Genomic DNA, 21183 nt, shown 5'->3' on the forward strand with positions numbered 1-21183 from the left:
AAATGCGGTTAATTTCGATTAATTAATTACAGAGCTCCTAATTAATTAGATTATTTTTTTTAATCGAGTACCACCCCTAATAAAAGGATAAAAATAAATTAAATGTTTTTTCAAAACAGTAAAATTTTAAAATCTAAGAGTAAAATAAATATTTTAACTAACCTTGCATTCAGCCAAATACAGTTTGAATCCTGATGTTGCACCTGTGGTGACAGAAATGGATTTTCACCGTACCGCTCTTTTTAGAGTGAAGAAACACTTTATGAGTACAATTGATTATGACTACCACACTTTTAAAGAAAAATTGGTGAATTGAATTGGTGTAAATGGAAAATACAAAAATAACAGGCAGATAAGTAATAGATAGCTATTTTATGATAGTTTTATTAAATTATTGGTCACAACTTGACAAATATCTGACATTGTTAATTAATAGTTCAGCCATTAGTCCCGCTCATACAAGTTCTGAATGAATGTTGGGTAATTTTTATGACTGACACTTTACCACCACTGCCGTTGCTCGACCATATTTGGAATACTTTGTAAAATGTTAATTAGAATAACCACTTTACATTTCTTGGCTTTTTTCTGCCCAGATTTATACACTGCTCAAAAAAATAAAGGGAACATTTAAACAACACAATATAATTCCAAGTAAATCAAACTTCTGTGAAATCAAACTGTCCACTTAGGAAGCAACACTGATTGACAATCAATTTTACATGATGTTGTGCAAATGGACTAGACAACAGGTGGAAATTAATGGCAGTAAGCAAGACACACTCAATAAAGGAGTGGTTCTGCAGGTGGGGACCACAGACCACTTCTCAGTACCTATGCTATCTGGCTGATGTTTTGGTCACTTTTGAATATTGGTGGTGCTTTCACACTCATGGTAGCATGAGACGGACTCTACAACCCACACAAGTGGCTCGGGTAGTGCAGCTCATCCAGGATGGCACATCAGTGCGAGCTGTGGCAAGAAGGTTTGCTGTGTCTGTCAGCGTAGTGTCCAGAGGCTGGAGGCGCTACCAGGAGACAGGTCAGTACACCAGAAGACATGGAGGAGGCCGTAGTAGGGCAACAACCCAGCAGCAGGACCTCTACCTCCACCTTTTTGCAAGGAGGAACAGGAGGAGCACTGCCAGAGCCCTGCAAAATGACCTCCAGCAGGCCACAAATGTGCATGTGTCTGCACAAATGGTTAGAAACCGACTCCATGATGATGGTATGAGGGCCCGACGTCCACAGATGGCATTTGCCAGAGAACACCAGCATTGGTAAATTCACCACTGGCACCCTGTGCTCTTCACAAAGCAGGTTCACACTGAGCACATGTGACAGAGGTGACAGAGTCTGGAGACGCCCTGGAGAGAGATCTGCTGCCTGCAACATCCTTCAGCATGACCGGTTTGGCAGTGGGTCAGTAATGGAGTGGCGTGGCATTTCTTTGGAGGGTAACATGACTGCCATTAGGTACCGAGATGAGATCCTCAGACCCCTTGTGAGACCATATGCTAGTGCGGTTGGCCCTGGGTTCCTCCTAATGCAGGACAATGCTAGACCTCATGTGGCTGGAGTGTGTCAGCAGTTCCTGCAAGATAAAGGCACTGAAGCTATGGACTGGCCCGCCCGTTCCCCAGACCTGAATCCGATTGAGCACATCTGGGACATCATGTCCCGCTCCATCCACCAACGTCACGTTGCACCACAGACTGTCCAGGAGTTGGCGGATGCTTTGGTCCAGGTCTGGGAGGAGATCCCTCAGGAGACCATCTCATCAGGCGCATGCCCAGGCATTCTAGGGAGGTCATACAGGCATGTGGAGGCCCCACACAATACTGAGCCTCATTTTGACTTGTTTTAAGGACATTACATCAAAGTTGCATCAGCCTGTAGTGTGTTTTTCCACTTTAATTTTGTGTGTGACTCCAAATCCAGGCCTCCATTGGTTAATAAATTTGATTTCCATTGATGATTTTTGTGTGATTTTGTTGTCAGCACATTCATCTTTGTACAGAACAAAGTATTCAATGAGAATCTTTCATTCATTCAGATCTAGGATGTGTTATTTGAATGTTCCCTTTATTTTTTGAGCAGTGTATGTCTTGAAGACCTTCAAGTAGTTTCACCAAAGATGAATTTAACCAGTGTGAGTGATGTGATTTTTTCCTACTTGAGTCATTACCATAGACTCTATAAAAATAAAATCCTGGTCTAAAGAGTGAGGACAATGCAGAAGTGCCTTAAACCCACATTCTATGTAACGTCCACCAGGGGAAGAAGAGATGTTTGCAAAAGATGTCCAGTTGTATTAGCGTACAGGCTCAGTCATTAGTTTAAGAGTTTATTGAATAAAACATTATGTTCATTTTGTAAATTCTGGTCACTATTAATATCAAAAAAACATGATATATTTTATGGTGTGATCGATAAGTCACTAGTCTATGAGCGTGTAGTATCAGATCTGCCCCTCACTCTTCATGTTCAGGTTCAAAATGAGATAGTGATGAAGAAGTGCTCAGCTTGAGGTTTTATAGTGGGACTTGGATAACCAGTGGCTGGTGATACAATGGCTACATCCATCCTGTTTTTGTAGAACGTTTATACAAAATGTTATCATGATTTTATCCTATTAAATGTATTTAATAATTAGCAAGATATTTAGACAGTTTACTCTTCCTGTCTAAAGCCTGTGCCTCACTGTTATGCACAAGGTGTCCTTTAGGGGTGGCCCTTAATGCCTCAGCTTTAGCAACACTAGCCACAAAAAGCCTATCCTGTTTCAAAGATCCACAAACTCCTTATAAGGGGGTTAGAGAAATGGTGATGACATAAGTCAGAGGTACCATAGTTAACATCCTATTTGGACCTTTGTGTTTTGCTTTGTTTGCAACTGCCTGTCAGGCTGAGGCACAAAAACTGTTAAGTTATGTTGAGTCACCACACCTTGTGAATTTGTGCCAAATTTGAAGGAATTCCCACAAAGAGAGAATGAGAAAAAGAACACATTTCAGACCATTGACCCCTAAACATTTTGTTGGGCTTTTTGGTTGTTGTTGCTGAGATTTCCATCTCAATGAGACTGTTTACCTGGTTAAACAAAGGATAAATTAATATTCAAAGCAGCTTCAACAGTTTTTGTTTTTTTTTATTTTTATAGCTGAATTCTAGAAATATCAAACTGCAGCAATTCATTCGATTGTCTCTAGTTTTACACCTTCAATGAATAAGGTTAGAACTAAAAATCATTTGGAATAATGTTCATAGTATAGATCTATGACATTGTATTAAAGTATTAGAAGTGTTAAACATGGATCCACAATCTCTGTAATCAAACAGAAAAATAATTCAGAAGTAAGAAAAAAAAATCTTAAATTTCTCTTCTTTCTGTTCTTCTATAGCTTTACAAAACTGCTAACCACCACTCGTCTCTGTGATCCAGAGCTTTATGTCTGATATACTGTACAAAATGCCATCCATCTGCTCCCACATCAGTTTTATGTTCATGGGCCGCGTCAATGAACTATACTATAAAAAGTCAATGAATTTGCCATTAGGATGTTGGCTTGGTGAGCTGTGAATGGAAACCACAGACTGTTGGTGCTTTGAAGTTAAATGTTAATAAGCCTAATCTGTTATTCACAGGACACAACTGCAACAGGAAATTGCAATACCTTGGAGTCTAGGAGTCAGATCTGATCCAAAGTGAATCAAAAATAATTACAGATCCAAGCTGTCATTGACCGAAACATACCAAACAGTAAATACACCAATAGAAGTGCGTGATTTTATCTGTGTGCCCTCTGAAGTCAAAGTTGTCATCGATGACAACCCAAACCGTAACCTGGAACCCTAATCCTATGTTTTGGAAACAAGGCAAAAGTACTTTTGTTTTTTTTTTGGGGGGGGGCGGGCAAATAGCTTTTTATTAGGGGTGGGACTCGATTAAAAAAAATAATCTAATTAATTAGGAGCTTTGTAATTAATTAATTGAAATTATTTGCATTTTAATCACATTTAAATATTTAACATAAATATTAATTTAAATTTGGTTGACGAATGAATGAATATACATAAGCTTAAACTTCAAAATTTTGTTTATTTTCCCACCAGTCTTCTACACAGACCAATGAAGGGTGGAAGTGCTCCTGTGATAAGCAAACTCCTGAAATTAAAGTTAAGCATCATAACTAGATAGTCTTATTCAACATTAATGTCTCACTTAATATAGTTGGAAATTAATCATTCGCTCAGCTGTATTCCTTGATGTTGAAATGTGTTATGCTTGTTTTAACAGCTTATTTTGAATTAAAGACTTAAAATGAAACCACAAAAAGGAGCAAAAGTTTGTTCTCCATTCAACCAGCTGTTTTTCCACAGCTGTGCTTCACGCTCACGGTTGCTAGGCGACATGAGCTACATATGCTACCTATCCCACCGCTGAGGAACCGGTTCAAGTGCCAGTGCCCGTGCTGTTCCCAATGAACCAGTGGAACGCTTAAGAACGGGCCCGCGTTCCCACCGCGTTTTTGTGAACTGCTCCTTTACGTATGAGTGTGGGCGGGTCCTCGTCTGGACACAGAAGCCAAAGCGCACAAACGTGGGAGAACACACTCCCCTTTTTTGTGTTGCCAATACATTTTACGGTCCAAACCAAACTACTGCAGCATCTGTGTGCAGAGAGGTAAACACAGACAGCGATTAGAGCAAGACGACAAGTACGCACTTTGTGTCCTTTTATCTGTGATATGAACTGATACAAAGCAGCAAGTTCAGCCTTAGAGCCCAACCTAATTCACAGCCGTGAAAATCGCTTCCCTTTCCTCATGTAATACACATGTAATATGGTAGAAAACTTGATGTTGAGACAGCAGAGTCACGCCCTTCTGCCGCTTTCGTCACGCATTCGTGGTTCGAGACCAGCTAGCTTGCGGGGCTGGAATTGAACCCGTTTTTTCGGCCGAGTACTGAGTGTTTCGGCAGTGGAAAACCCGCCTAACGGTTCAAATTACGGCACGGGCTCCGGAACCCTGTTGGTGGGCAAGAGGCCACAGAGGTGAAGACTGGCGACGCTGATATGAAGGCTAGCTGCTCACTTCCGGCCTTTGCGGTCTTCGTGGGCTGCAATACGTGGGCCGGGTCCTTCGAAGGATGCGGCTCCTGAATTTTTGACATCGTCCGTCGATATAATCTGTATGCCTGGAACTCGTGCACTGAGAAACGTTCCACGGTGCAAAGTGCGATTAAAATGCGTTAAAATGTTTAATTCGTTATTATCACTGTAATTAATTAATTGAAATTAACGCGTTAAAGTCCCACCCCTACTTTTTATACATGCTAGTTAGAATGATTAATTTTTGTCCCCTGACCGCCAAGACTTTGTAGAACAATTTAAAAAAAAAATACATATTCTGATTGTCAGGGTCCCTAGGTGATGGACCCAGGGTTTTATTTTTATAATTTGATTATGTGTTTTGAGTTTGGCTTTTTTTTATTCCTTTTGTGGGAAATAGGTTTTGTTCTTAGTTTCTTATTTTAGTGCTTTTGTTCCTGTTGTCATTGAGTTTATGATAATACTTTCAACTAATCTTGCTTTGCCTGTGTTTCCTGTGTCCAGCTGTTAAGTCTCCTCCAGTGTAGGTGTTCTCCTGTTTTAGTTATTTCCTGTCTTGTTCTGTCAGCCACTCATTTCATGTTCATTGTGTTTGATTTTGCTTCCTTTGCCTTGTTTATTGTGAATAATTTCAGTTGTGTGTGTGTTCCCATCTGTTTCCCATTCCCTCATCATCTCTGTGTGAAACATGTGTTTAATATGTGCACTGAAGGACAAAAATGACTCCAAGAGTCTTCACAGTGTTACTGGAGGTAGGTAGTAACTGAAATTAATGCCATCCAGCTTATCTGGTTAGACACCATGTTTCAAAGCTTTTTAGGGCCAAGTACAATAACCTCAGATTTACTGAATTTTGAAGCAGCAAATTACATGTCATCCAGGTCTTCATGTCTTTAAAACATTCTTGCAGTTTAACTAATTGGTGTGTGTCATCTGGCTTCATGGATAGATAAAGCTTGGTATCATCTGCATAGAAATGAAAATGTGAAATATAATTTTACAAAATCTCTGTTTATCCTTAGCCAGCAGTTTCAGTGCAGCAGGTTTAGGGGGCCAGCCCTGGCTGAGCTACATCTGCTGCAGGCAGATAACAAAGTGAATTTGTATACAATCCAAATAAAATACCATGTATCTGTATCTCTGGAAGTGCGTCAGGGTGACTGACAGCACAGTTTTGCTACACTGGTGCCCAGCTATCCTCAATGTGGCAATGCCGGACCCACAGCCGGTGCATGCGTTGGCCCAGATGGTGGTGGAGCCGGTGCAATGCAAAAGCAGCTCGAGTCGCTGAAGGCTCAGGCCAAGCAACACGGCGTACCAATAAGGGGCCAAGGGTATACACACCGGGCTATGGTGGACTCGGGCTGCACACAGATCCTAGTCCACCATCCTAGTCCACCGTTTGACCCAGGCGAAATAGGTAGAAATCAGGTGTATACACTTTGACATTCACAAATATCCCGGAGAACTAGTGGAAATTAAGCATAAGGATAAAATGCATAGAGCTGGTGCACGACCAGTAGAGACCTGTGGGTCCTGTGTGATGCTCAGCAAAGTTGTCCGATGCTGCTGCCACAGAAGGGGAGCCTGCAGGGCCTTCTCAGCAAGACCCACTGGCTCCCGTGAACCACTCCGCGGAAGATTTTCCACTGGAGCACTCTCGTGACGACACTATATGCCCAGCCTGTGACCATGTGATAAAGATTGATGGTTTAATGCTAAGACTTTTGCCAAGGTTCCAAAACATGAAAAAATACAAAATCCCAAACCCAAGGCAGAGCATGAGTCTGTAGTGATGTTACACAATATTGTGATGTTTTTTTTTAAATAGCGTGACTGATTATGTGATTCAAATTGCTGAAAAAGACGTGGGAAATAGAGGCAGTATTCTGGGTCATCTGAGGTGAGTCTGACCCACTGTAATAGCAGCATAATCAGAAGCACCTGTATCCTCACCTGTACACATTAGAACGTCAGTTTCAGGATGCCCCTGCTTCTTCAGTCCACTGTAAGAGAGTATTTTCTAAGGCTGGGGAAGTTATATCAAAAAGAAGGAATCACCTGAGCCCCAACACTGTCAAAATTTTGTTATTTGTGAATAACAATCAATAATGCACCCCACCTCAACCCAAGCACTTCCTGTAACTGTTTAAACACAAACACACACCACACACTGTCTGTATACAATAATTTATTGATATACCCCAACTGATCTATTGATACTTAGATATAGCATGATCAGTATAGATTTATTTAATCTGGTTTTACAATACCTCAAATGGAGATTTTGATATAATAATTGCACAATTATCAAGTCAAGTCAAATATATTTCTAAAGCACTTTTTTAAAAACAACAACAGTTGACCAAAGTGCTGTACAAAAGCCACACAGTACATAAAACATAACAGAAGCATCAATTAAAACAAAAACATAAAATAGTTAAAGTAACATATCAGGACTCAGTAAAAGCCATGGAACAAAAGTGAGTTTTCAACCGAGTTTTAAAAATGTCAACTGTTCGGGAGGTCTTGATGTGAAGAGGCAATGTATTCCATAATTTCGGGGCAACAACTGCGAAAGCCCGATCTCCTCTGTGTTTCAGTCTTGACCTCGGGATTGAAAGCCCTCCGTAAAGCTAGGTGTAACCCACATTTAAATAGGACTTTAATAAAAAATGCCCTTGACCCTCATAAACACTAAAAATGCTTTTGGTTTAACAGTTATGTTTTATTTATGGTCGATTATTGTTATAATCAGTAGCTGAAAGAAAAAAAAAACACATGCATCGCTTTAGCCAATGGGCTGCTGCCTAGTGGCGCATTGCATTTGCTTTCCTCTGTCTTTCCGGCTGTAACTCCGATGCTGAGCGAGCTGTTAAGGAAAAGGGAGACGGAGATTCATTGGAAAAAGAGCACAAAAAGCGATATATAGTAAGTAGTTAGCAACGTTACCAATGCTAAGCATGATTTTGTGCATATAAACTGCTGGAGTGATGCATTGAGCTCACGAATGTTAACTCGATCGGTTCCCTCTGTATTTCTGGTTGTAGAGAGTCAGAGGTGTTGCGCTGTCCTCTCGTGAGATCGGTGAGCAAATTATTTTACTTGTTCCTGGCTTATTTGCAATTTTTGAGTTCAGTGTGAGTAAAGTATTTTAAAATTTATCGAAGAAAAAGGTTTACAATAGTAAGTTCTGTTTTTTTATTAAGAATGTGATTGAGATTGTAAATATTTAATCTTTTGAGCCTGAAGAAACAGTTAAAACCCATGCTACGGTTATTGCATTTTGCACTAATTCATTTTAAATTGTATACATGGTTAATGTTACTTTTGCTAACAAATTGTGAATTGTGGTTAATGAAAACTCATTGTACTTCATGATGCTGTCGTTGACAGCTGCCCTGCACAGTGCGGTAGGCCAGCTGCGACAAGGATCTCTCCCACACCATTCTGCACCTGCTGTCCTCTTTCACACACACACACACACACACATACACTGACGTTCCCCTGGACTTTTAGACGCTTTAAGGACTTCTACGGACTCAGCACACTCCCACAGGCAGGAAGCGGACCTGGTGTGGACAGATTGGAAACACCCCTCCAAAATAAGGTTCTGTTGCATACAGCTGGTGAGATCGATGCAGTGTGAAATTTGTTATTGGAATGGTTTTGTTTTGAACTAAAGCCTAAGTTGTGAATTTAGAAGGGTGCACCCGGGAAAATTTTGAAAGTGACTGTGATTGTAAAATAAGATTACTGGTACCGAAGAGAAACTTTTATTTAAAATTTTTTTTATTTGTTACAATATATTTTCTTTAAAATACACAAGCCGGCAACTTTTCAAAACCATAACCTGCGTTCGAGTCTCATTCTTTTCAGACCTCCTTCCTGTAGCCGAACCTTCTGGCCCAAATCAATTAAGCTTCCTTACCTTAAGTTATGGAAGGAAAATCCTGAGGTGAGATTTCTCTGTAAGTAACTTAGGTGGATACAATTGGCGAGCCAGCCAGGAGGAGATATTGTAGAATAGAATAGAATAGAATAGAATAGAATAGAATAGAATAGAATAGAATAGAATGCCTTTATTGTCATTATACAGGATGTACAATGAGATTGGAGGGCCACTCCTGTTCAGTGCCATGTAACAGAAAATCAAACTCTCTAAAATGAAAATAAAAATATTATAAAAATATTACAATATTATAAAAATATTAATTAATTGTGAACTGCATGAGACTCATTTTGTTAAACATTTCAGAAATAAACAGTCAAGCCAAAATCTGGTAAAATGGAAATTGTAGAGTCAGTTAAAATCCCTAACTCAGTAATCATAAGTGGACTTACCAACAGTGAACTTGATGAAGAAGTAGCAACTTACCTTTTAAAACACGGGTCAGTTAACCGCCACATCCGTATCGATGATCCGCATTCTGAGTTTCATCAGCAGATGATAGCTGAGTTCAGTCATGTCAGTGCCATGAATACCTTAAATCCCCTTTTGCCACTTACTGTCCACTGTTCTGCTCAGCCTGAAATCACATTTGAAATTAAGAGTTTATCTGAGGTGTACGAAGCAAATGTGCGGAATGTCACTAGGACATATATGAAACATCTATCTGAGATGGCCAGTCTGAGTGGACACTCGCTGGAAGATGTGCTCAAAGAGGGGTTAGCCAATCTAACTGTGTCCTCTCAATCCTCTCAGCTGCCAGTTTCTGCCCCGGCTAGTAGCAGTGAAACAGGCTCACATACACAGGGTGACTGTTCCCCTGCTGATTCTTCACAATGTGATGATCTGACCCCAGCCTCAAACCAAAACCTGACCGATCTTAACTTGCCAACACAGCTCCACCCAACACTTGATCTTAATCCACCAAGTGTTCAGCGAGTTGTGGTTGAACACGTAGTGCGCAGTAATAAAGTGCCTCCACATTCGCCCATGCCAAGTAGGTTTAGAGACTTCTCCGGACGCATTCCCCGCCCACAAAATGAAGCCGATTATGATTCATGGTGCACCAGTGTTGAAGTTCTCATGAGTGACCCAGCGGTTCCTGACCTAAACTGCACACAGAGAATACTTGACAGCCTTTTACCGCCTGCTGCAGACATTCCCAAGCATTTAGGCCCACATGCCAAACCCTCTGAGTACCTGAAAGTGCTAGATTCTGCTTATGGAGCTGTAGAAGATGGCGATGAGCTCTTTGCACGATTTATGAACACACTTCAGAATGAAGGGGAAGGACCATCTGCCTATCTGCACAGATTACATGGTGGTCTGACAAAAGCCATGCGGCGTGGGGGTGTCAGGGCATCAGAGTTTGACAAGCAGTTGTTAAGGCAGTTCCTTCGAGGCTGCTGGGAGGACAGTCTTATCAACGACCTCCAGTTAGGACAAAAAAAATAGAGTCCACCTTCTTTTTCAGAACTACTTTTGCTTTTACGAACCGAAGAAGATAAGCAAGCGGCAAAAGTCAGCCGTATGAGACAACACCTTGGTCAGAACAAACCTGCTTCAAGTAATCCAAAGCAGCGGGTCATGTCAAACACACAAACAGCGAGCACCAATAAATCAGACTTTGATGTGTTACAGAAACAAATAGCTGATTTGAGTGCGCAGCTGAACAGTTGGAAAATGGAAAATAAGAAACCAAAGTGTCAGACAACTAATTCCAAAGTCGAAGCCCGTCCCATGGGGAAGAAGGCTTCAGCCACACAGAGCCTTGCCAAAACCAATGCAAAACCCCGTCCTTGGTATTGCTTTCACTGTGGCGAGGATGGCCACATTGCCTCTTCGTGCGAAAATGAACCAAACCCGTCCTTAGTTGCGACAAAGAGAAAACTGTTGAAAGAAAAACAAGCCAGTTGGGAACTTTTAAACAGAGCCAGTGATGCATCCCATTTAAACTGATCCCAGCCTCCAGTGCGGGACAAGTGGGGGCTTCAGGAAACAATTCTCGTCCCAAACCACAAGAGGTCTCTCTAAAGAAAGCTGAGTCAAAACCACAGTCTGTTAACCTTCCAAAGGGGTTGGTGGGATCCAGAACCTCTGCTATTGTCATTATTGCTGATAAAGAGGTGAGCTGTCTTTTAGATACAGGATCACAAGTGACAACAGTACCTCAGAGGTTTTATGAACAGCACCTCTCCGACTTACCTATAAAACCACTGGGTGATCTCCTAGATATAGAGGGCGCTAATGGCCAAGCTGTCCCTTACTTAGGCTATATAGAACTCTCCATCACTTTCCCAAAGGAATATGTGGGTTCAGACATCAGTGTCAACACACTGGCATTAGTCATTCCTCCTTTGCGAGCTGAAGCACAAGAGCAGGTGCTGATAGGCACAAACACTTTAGACACGCTTTATACTGACTTTCATGAATCCAGAGCAAGCTTTCAGCCGGTCCCTTATGGTTATCGAGCACTCCTCAGAATTCTTGAGATGCGCCAGAAAACATTCAGTAATTGCAGTCTTGGGTGTGCAAGATATAAAGCTAAACATCCAACTATAGTGGGAGCAGGACAGACAGCAGTTTTGGAAGCCTCAGCGTACATTCCCAGTGCCACCACAGAGAAGTGTGCGGTTATTGAACAGTCATCAGACTCTTCCTTACCCAGTGGTCTGCTTGTGTTGACTGGTCTTGTAAACCTACCAGCAAAGCAGCCTTGTAAACTGCCAGTTGTTGTAAAAAACGAGACAGATCACGACATTGTTGTCCCTTCAGGCCGTGTGCTAGCCGACATTAATGCCGTAACCCGAATCCTTCATAAAGAGCAAACAGAGGTGTCAAACCCTGCAGATCAGCCAAAAGGTCCTACTCAATCTGGAAATATTCTTTTTGAGTTTGGAAGTAATTTGTCTGCTGAGTGGAAAGAACGTGTCACAAAATTGCTCAATTCAATGCCTGAAGTGTTTTCACAGCATGAGCTGGATTTTGGGCACACAGACAAAGTACAGCATCACATAAAGCTCAGTGATGAGACCCCATTCAAATCCAGACCCCGACCAATACATCCCCACGATGTGGAGGCTGTAAGAAAACACCTCCAAGAACTACTCGATGCAGGGGTGATACGGGAATCTGAATCCCCGTTTGCATCTCCAATCGTAGTTGTCAGAAAGAAGGATGGGTCAGTTCGTTTATGCATCCATTACAAGAGGCTAAACCTCCAGACCATAAAAGATGCATACGCACTCCCCAATCTGGAGGAAGTATTCTCGGCTCTGGCAGGATCAAAATGGTTCTCGGTCCTGGATCTCAAGTCGGGATACTACCAGATCGAAATGTCAGAGTCAGACAAACAGAAAACAGCCTTTGTGTGTCCCTTGGGGTTCTGGGAGTTTAATAGGATGCCCCAAGGGATTACCAATGCACCCTCCACATTTCAAAGACTCATGGAGAGGTGTATGGGTCCGCAGAACCTCAAGGAAGTCCTCGTTTTTATTGACGATCTCATTATTTTCTCGTCATCCCTCGAAGAGCATGAGCAGCGCCTGAAAAGAGTCTTGTTGAGGTTAAAAGAGTTTGGGTTGAAATTGGCACCAGAGAAATGTAAATTTTTCCAGAACTCTGTTAAGTATCTCGGCCATATAGTATCAGAGCGTGGTGTTGAAACAGATACAGAGAAAATCAAAGCCCTAACAACCTGGCCCATTCCTACCACCCTTAAGGAGCTAAGGTCGTTTTTGGGTTTTGCTGGGTATTACCGGCGATTTATCCAGGGCTACTCCAACATTGTAAGGCCGTTGAATGAACTAACCGCTGGTTATCCACCATTAAGAAAGGGGAAGGCAAAGTCCCCCAAGCAACAAAGCTCTGTATACCACAACCCGAAAGAACCGTTTGGCCAGAGATGGACTCCAAAGTGCCAAGAAGCATTTGAACAGATCATTTGCAAACTTACCTCAGCCCCAGTGTTGGGCTTTGCAGACCCCAAACTCCCGTATATCCTCCATACTGATGATAGTACCATTGGCCTTGGTGCAGCTTTGTACCAGCTTCAGGATGGACAGTTGAGGGCCATAGCATTCGCTAGCAGAGGACTTTCAAAAAGCGAAATGAAATATCCAGCCCACAAGTTGGAATTCTTGGCTCTTAAGTGGGCCGTTACTGAAAAGTTCTCAGACTACCTGTACGGTACAACTTTTACGGTAGTGACTGACAGTAATCCGCTGACGTACATCTTAACATCTGCAAAGCTAGACGCGACGAGTTACCGTTGGCTGTCAGCTCTGTCCACTTTTTCATTCCAACTCCAATACAGGGCTGGTAAGCAAAACGTAGATGCGGATGCATTATCTCGTCGGTCTCATGGCAGTCCAGGTGATGACCCCATTTCACAGAAAGAAACTGAAAGAATCCGACAATTTGCTCTTACTCACCTTAGTAGTGATGAGACTGAAACAGTCCCTAGAGAAATCATACAGGCTATCTGTGACAGGCACACAGTTACAACTGTAAGCCATGGTTCAGAGTCACACACCTGTCCAAGTTTCGCTCTAGTTGAGTCTTTAGCGCTACATGCTACTGCTGTCCCTGACACTTTTGAGGAGGAATACTCAGGTGGTCTTCCTCTTGTTCCACCTATTACAGAGGAGGAACTCAGATGGAAGCAGAGGTTAGACCCTGCTCTTGATGCTGTAATCACTCAGTTAGAAACTGGTCAGACTCCACCTTCCAGTCTTAGAACAGAACTACCCGAGCTACCTCTGCTACTGCGTGATCTCGATCGTTTTGAACTTCAAAACGGAGTTCTCTATCGCAGACGACAAAATGGTCCAGATATCTCCTTTCAACTTGTGTTACCTGAGGAGCTGAGACCCATGGTTTTCCAACACCTCCATAACAACATGGGGCACCTGGGAGTTGACCGTACTATCGTACTATCGACTATCGATTAGATCCAAGATGGCGCCGCGAATGGATGCCCTGGTACTTCGGTGCGCTCTGTTTTGTTTGTTTTTGTGCGTTATTTCTGTGTCTGGACACTCTTCTGGGTATTCTTACACCAGAGAAGAGCTTTTCAACATTAGGTCCACAACACCTTCGGATTTATTTCCTGTTTTTGTCGCATCTGCGGCGGATTTATTACACACTCTGGCCCAGAAAGTGAGACGCCGAAAGAGAGGGAAGCGCGCTGGCGTGCTTGTGAGGCTAAGGAGACATGGACTACGCACAGCCTTACCTGGGATTTTCCTCTCCAACGTGCGTTCACTTAGGAACAAAATGGACGAACTGATACTGATGAGGAGCATGAATAGAGACTTTTCCAAATCCTGTGTGTTATGCTTCACGGAGTCATGGCTGTGTGAGGAGATACCGGACTGCGCGCTCCAGTTGGAGGGATTTCATCTCCTCCGCGCAGACCGGCAAGCTGCGCTTTCCGGCAAGGCTACAGGTGGAGGAGTCTGCTTCTACATAAACAGTGGCTGGTGTACGGATGTGACAGTGATTGCTAAGCACTGCTCTCCCTCACTGGAATATCTTTTCATTCACTGTAAACCGTTTTACTCTCCGCGGGAGTTCGCTTCATTCATACTGGCTGCTGTTTACATCCCGCCGGACGCGGACGTGCACGAGGCCCAGTGCGCGCTCACAGAGCAGATTCTGTGCATGGAGCGGACATACCCGGACTCTCTTATCATCGTACTTGGGGACTTTAATAAAGCCAGCCTGAGACAGGAACTTCCCAAATATAAACAATATATCACATGTCCGACCAGAGAGGAGAAGACACTAGACCACTGCTACAGCACGATAAGCGGGGCTTATCACGCAGTGCCCCGCGCTGCACTCGGCCTCTCTGACCACGACATGATCCACCTGATCCCCGCGTACAGACAGAGGCTGAAGCTCTCAAAACCTGTGGTGAGGACAACAAAGCAGTGGACCCGTGAGGCTGTGGAGGAGCTCCGCACATGCTTCGAAACTACAGACTGGGACTCAATGAGGGCTGCCTGTGACAGTCTGGATGACTACACGGACACTGTAACCTCGTATATCCACTTCTGCGAGGACAGCATTGTGCCATCACGCACCAGGGTGTGTTATAACAGTGACAAACCCTGGTTTACTCCCAAACTGAAGCAGCTGTGGATAGAGAAGAGGGAGGCTTTTAAAAGTGGGGACAAAGACTGCTACAAAGAGGCCAAGTACAGGTTTAGCAAGGAAGTGGCCACTGCTAGATCACATCACTCTGAGAATATAAAGCAGCAGATCTCAGAGAACGACGCGGCCTCTGTATGGAAAGGTTTTAGGCAGATTACCAACTACAAGCCTAAAACCCCCCACTCCACAGACGACCTACAAACTGCAAATAGACTGAACGAGTTCTATTGTCGTTTTGATGGTCAGTTCAGCAGCCTTCACACCTCTACCAGTCCCAACTACAATACAGCCAACACAAATATTCACCCCCCAACCTCCCCCACTCCCCACACCTCAGAGAAGCCCACATCATCAAGGACTCCCACCCCAGAGTCCCCCTCCTCCCCCACCCCCACAGTCTTTTGTATTCAGGAGGACCAGGTGCTAAAGCAGTTCAGGAGTGTCAAAGCTCGCAAAGCTCCAGGTCCAGATGGTGTCTCACCTGCCACACTGAGACACTGTGCTAACGAGCTTGCCCCATTGTTCACGAACATCTTCAACTCCTCACTGGAGGCTTGCCACGTGCCTGTCTGCTTTAAAACCGCTACCATTGTTCCTGTCCCCAAGAAGCCAAGGATCACTGGACTAAATGACTACAGACCTGGGGCACTGACTTCTGTGGTCATGAAGTCATTTGAGCGTCTGGTGCTGTCCCACCTCAAGTCCCTCACAGCCCCCCTTCTGGACCCCCTGCAGTTTGCCTACAGAGCCAACAGGTCTGTGGACGACGCCATCAACCTGACTCTGCACTTCATCCTACAGCATCTGGACTCCCAGGGAACCTACGCCAGGATCCTGTTTGTGGACTTCAGCTCTGCCTTCAACACCATCATCCCTGATCTCCTCCAAGAAAAGCTGTCCCAGATGAACGTGCCTGATCCCATCTGCAGGTGGATCACTGACTTCCTGACGAACAGGAAGCAGCACGTGAGGCTGGGGAAGAATGTCTCGGACTCCCGGACCATCAGCACTGGCACTCCTCAGGGCTGTGTCCTCTCTCCTCTGCTCTTCTCCCTGTATACCAACTGCTGCACCTCTGACCACCAGTCTGTCAAGCTTATTAAGTTTGCAGACGACATGACTCTCATCGGACTCATCTCAGACGGGGACGAGTCGGCCTACAGGATGGAGGTCAAACGTCTGGCGTCCTGGTGCAGCCACAATAACCTGGTACTGAACGCCCAGAAGACAGTGGAGATTATAGTGGACTTTAGGAAGCACACAGCCCCTCTACCCTCCATCATCCTGACTGACACCCCCATCACCACAGTGGACTCTTCTCGCTTCCTGGGAACTACCATCACCCAGGACCTCAAGTGGGAGCCCACCATCACCTCTGTCATCAAAAAGGCCCAGCAGAGGATGTACTTCCTGCGGCAGTTGAAGAAATTCAACTTGCCAGCAAGGACCATGGTGCAGTTCTATACTGCCATCATTGAGTCCATCCTCACCTCCTCCATCACTGTGTGGTACGCTGGAGCCACCACTAGGGACAAACAGAGACTACAGCGCGTTGTGCACTCTGCTGAGAAGGTGATTGGCTGTAACCTCCCATCTCTCCAGGACCTGTACACCTCCAGGACACTGGGGCGTGCAGGTCGGATCACAGCCGCCCACTCTCACCCTGGGCACAGACTTTTTGACCCTCTCCCCTCAGGCAGGAGGCTACGGTCCATACGGACCAGAACCTCCCGCCATAAGAACAGTTTCTTCCCCTCTGCTGTTGGACTCATGAACAATTACCCTAAGACTGTTACCACCACCCTCCACAAACGCTGATGACCCTATGTCTATGCACCTGTCTGACTGCACTGATGTACATATTAGTGGAATATAGTCTACATTCTTCTATCTTTTAATTAGTCTCTGCACTGTATATTTTGTAATTTTGTAATATTGTGCTATAGTTATAGCTCTAATATCTCTGTATATTTGCAATTTGTATACTTGTATATTGTCTTATAGTTTTTATACTTATTTGTTTTTTTCTGTAAGCACGAAGTACCGCAGCAATTTCCTAATGCTGTGAACCTGTTCACCCATATGGCAATAAAAACCTTCTGATTCTGATTCTGATTCTGATTTAGTCCGGACCAGGTTTTATTGGCCAAAGATGCAGGTATCAGTTGAGAAAATGATCAGTACATGTGAGCGTTGTGTCCGCCGGAAGTGTAGACCTGAAAGGGCAGCCCCTCTTGTGAACATTCAGGCAAGTAGGCCCCTTGAGTTAGTCTGTATGGATTATCTATCTATTGAACCAGACCAGTCTAACACAAAAGATGTACTAGTTATTACTGATCACTTCACTAAGTTTGCAGTGGCTGTCCCTACACCAAACCAGTGTGCCCGTACTGTTGCAAAAGCTCTCTGGGAGAACTTTATTGTTCATTATGGTGTCCCAGACAAACTCTTAAGTGATCAAGGCCCAGATTTTGAATCAAAGACAATAAGTGAACTATGCGGGATCACTGGCATGAAAAAGATACGTACAACATGTATCACGCCAGAGCCAATCCTGTTGAAAGGTTCAATAGGACACTTCTCCAAATGCTTGGTACTCTAAGTGACAATGAAAAGTTGCATTGGAAAGAGTATGTAAAACCTCTAGTACATGCATATAACTGTACCAAGAATGACGTGACAGGCTATTCACCGTATGAACTCATGTTTGGAAGGCAGCCAAGGCTCCCCATTGACCTAGTATTTGGCTTGCCTGTTAATGCTCAGAAGATGTCACACTCACAGTATGTCAGTGATCTGAAGCATAGATTGGAGGAAAGTTTTAAGATTGCAACCTCAAACGCACAAAAGAACGCTGAGCATAATAAAACACGCTTCGACAAACAAGTGGTTGACTCAACTCTCGAAGTGGGTGACAGAGTCCTCGTTCGTAATGTCAGACTGAGAGGAAAGCATAAGCTGGCAAACAGATGGGAGAATGATGTTCATGTGGTCCTGAAGAAAGCAGGTGAACTACCGGTTTATACAGTTAAACCGGAAGGGAAAGAGAGACCAGTCCGAACACTACACCAAGACTTGCTTCTCCCTTGCAATTTTGTACCCACCGCAGATCTAACAGAAAGGAGTTCCCAGAAGCCGCAGACTAAGCGCAAGACAAGGCAAACTGTTGTCGAGGAGGATGAGAGTGACTATGAATCAGAGTCAGAGTACTCACCGATACCTACCTGGATATCCTACCTGGATACTTTTCCTTCTGCCAAACCACCTGAAATGTCGCCAACTCTTGTTGTGCCCACCGAACATGTCAACTTAACTGAACAATTCCCTAACACCGGACAAGACAATCCTACCGGATGTGACAATCCTACCGGATGTGACAATCTAACAGACAGAGACAAACAAATGGAGAAGATCAAGGAATGTGAAAACTCACCTGATGGTGCAAGCTTACCTGAACCTGGATCTGTGGAAAATGATATTCAAGTTGAGGATCCTAGGGAGGAAGACCAGCAGACTAGTGAACAAGTTCTGCCAAATGGAAATGTGACATTGTCAGAGTGTCCCAGCGAACAGGAAACAGTTATTGTTGAGCAACCTACTTCATCTGGTTTATCACTTAGCTCTCAAGAAACTCAAGACGTCCCTCGTCGATCTCAAAGGTCACATCAGAGACCAGAAAGGTTGCAGTATTCAACATTAGGTAACCCCTTACTGCATGTTGTTAATGCAGTGTTTAATAGCCTAAATGAAGCTATTGCAAACTCTGTGCAACAGCGTAACCATTCGAATGCACAGGGATGTGCATACCATCAAAGTGGGGAGGGTGTAACCCACATTTAAATAGGACTTTAATAAAAAATGCCCTTGACCCTCATAAACACTAAAAATGCTTTTGGTTTAACAGTTATGTTTTATTTATGTTAAGGAAAAGGGAGACGGAAATTCATTGGAAAAAGAGCACAAAAAGCGATATATAGTAAGTAGTTAGCAACGTTACCAATGCTAAGCATGAATTTGTGCAAAGAAACTGCTGGAGTGATGCATTGAGCTCCCGAATGTTAACTCGATCAGTTCCCTCTGTATTTCTGGTTGTAGAGAGTCAGAGGTCGGAGGCGGCGCCATTTTGTGTTGCGCTGTCCTCTCGTGAGATCGGTGAGCAAATTATTTTACTTGTTCCTGGCTTATTTGCAATTTTTGAGTTCAGTGTGAGTAAAGTATTTTAAAATTTATCGAAGAAAAAGGTTTACAATAGTAAGTTCTTCTTTTTTTATTAAGAATGTGATTGAGATTGTAAATATTTAATCTTTTGAGCCTGAAGAAACAGTTAAAACCCATGCTACGGTTATTGCATTTTGCACTAATTCATTTTAAATTGTATACATGGTTAATGTTACTTTTGCTAACAAATTGTGAATTGTGGTTAATGAAAACTCATTGTACTTCATGACGCTGTCGTTGACAGGTCAGGTTTTTTTTTTTCTTTTCCTTGGTTTGTTTTATTTGTGATGTGATGGCGAGCCAATCCCACAGACGAGCCAGACAACTTCTTCCCGTGCTGCCCTGCACAGTGCGGTAGGCCAGCTGCGACAAGGATCTCTGCCACACCATTCTGCACCTGCTGTCCTCTTTCACACACACACACATACACTGACGTTCCCCTGGACTTTTAGACGCTTTAAGGACTTCTACGGACTCAGTACACTCCCACAGGCAGGAAGCGGACCTGGTGTGGACAGAGTGGAAACACCCCTCCAAAATAAGGTTCTGTTGCATACAGCTGGTGAGATCGATGCAGTGTGAAATTTGTTATTGGAATGGTTTTGTTTTGAACTAAAGCCTAAGTTGTGAATTTAGAAGGGTGCACCCGGGAAAATTTTGAAAGTGACTGTGATTGTAAAATAAGATTACTGGTACCGAAGAGAAACTTTTATTTAAAATTTATTTTATTTGTTACAATATATTTTCTTTAAAATACACAAGCCGGCAACTTTTGAAAACCATAACCTGCGTTCGAGTCTCATTCTTTTCAGACCTCCTTCCTGTAGCCGAACCTTCTGGCCCAAATCAATTAAGTTTCCTTACCTTAAGTCTTGGAAGGAAAATCCTGAGGTGAGATTTCTCTATAAGTAACTTAGGTGGTTACATAGGACATCTTACTACTCATCATTAATTAAAAAAAAAAAGAACATACCCAGGTTTCTTATCAGCACTGTAGCCAGGCTGACAAAGAGTCAGAGCTCTGTAGAGCTGAGTATTCCTTTCACTTTTAACTAGTAGTGACTTCATGGATTTCTTTACAAATAAAATTTTAGACATTAGAGAAAAAATTATTCATAACCATCTCGAATATTAATCTTCATGTTCGGCTGCTTTCAGCACTGCTGGTATTTGTTTAGACTCTTTCGCTCCAGTTGGTCTTTCAGAGTTAACTTCAATAGTTACTTCCTCCAAACCAGCAACATGTTTATTAGATCCCATTCCTACTAGACTGTTCAAAGAAGTCTTTCCAATTATTGATGCTTCAATCTTAAAAATGATCAATCTGTCTTTATTAGTTGGCTATATATCACAGGCCTTCAAGGTGGCTGTAATTAAACCTCTACCTAAAAAGCCATCACTTGACCCAGCTGTCTTAGCTAATTATAGGCAAATCTCCAACCTTCCTTTTCTCTCAAAGATTCTTGAAAGAGTAGTTGTAAAACAGCTAACTGATCATCTGCAGAGGAACGGTTTATTTGAAGCGTTTCAGTCAGGTTTCAGAATTCATCACAGTACAGAAACAGCATTAGTGAAGGTTACAAATAATCTTCTTAGAGCCTCTAACAGTGGACTCATCTCTGTTCTTGTCCTGTTGGACCTCAGTGCAGCTTTTGATACTGTTGACCATAACATTTTATTACAGAGATTAGAGCATCAAGAATCAAGAATCAAGAATCAAGAATGCCTTTATTAGTCCCAC

At 43.2% G+C, this 21183-nt stretch overlaps 1 long non-coding RNA gene across 1 annotated transcript; it reads left to right on the forward strand.

Moving 5' to 3' along the window:
• The first annotated feature begins 7971 nt into the window (after positions 1-7971).
• On the forward strand, positions 7972-19949 carry LOC115782577 (uncharacterized). Its single transcript, XR_004020164.1, has 3 exons — positions 7972-8047; positions 19320-19376; positions 19687-19949. It is a non-coding gene; the product is annotated as an uncharacterized LOC115782577 (long non-coding RNA).
• The last annotated feature ends 1234 nt before the right edge of the window (positions 19950-21183 follow it).

This window comes from Archocentrus centrarchus, chromosome 7, assembly GCF_007364275.1.
Source record: "Archocentrus centrarchus isolate MPI-CPG fArcCen1 chromosome 7, fArcCen1, whole genome shotgun sequence".
NCBI lineage: Eukaryota > Metazoa > Chordata > Actinopteri > Cichliformes > Cichlidae > Archocentrus > Archocentrus centrarchus.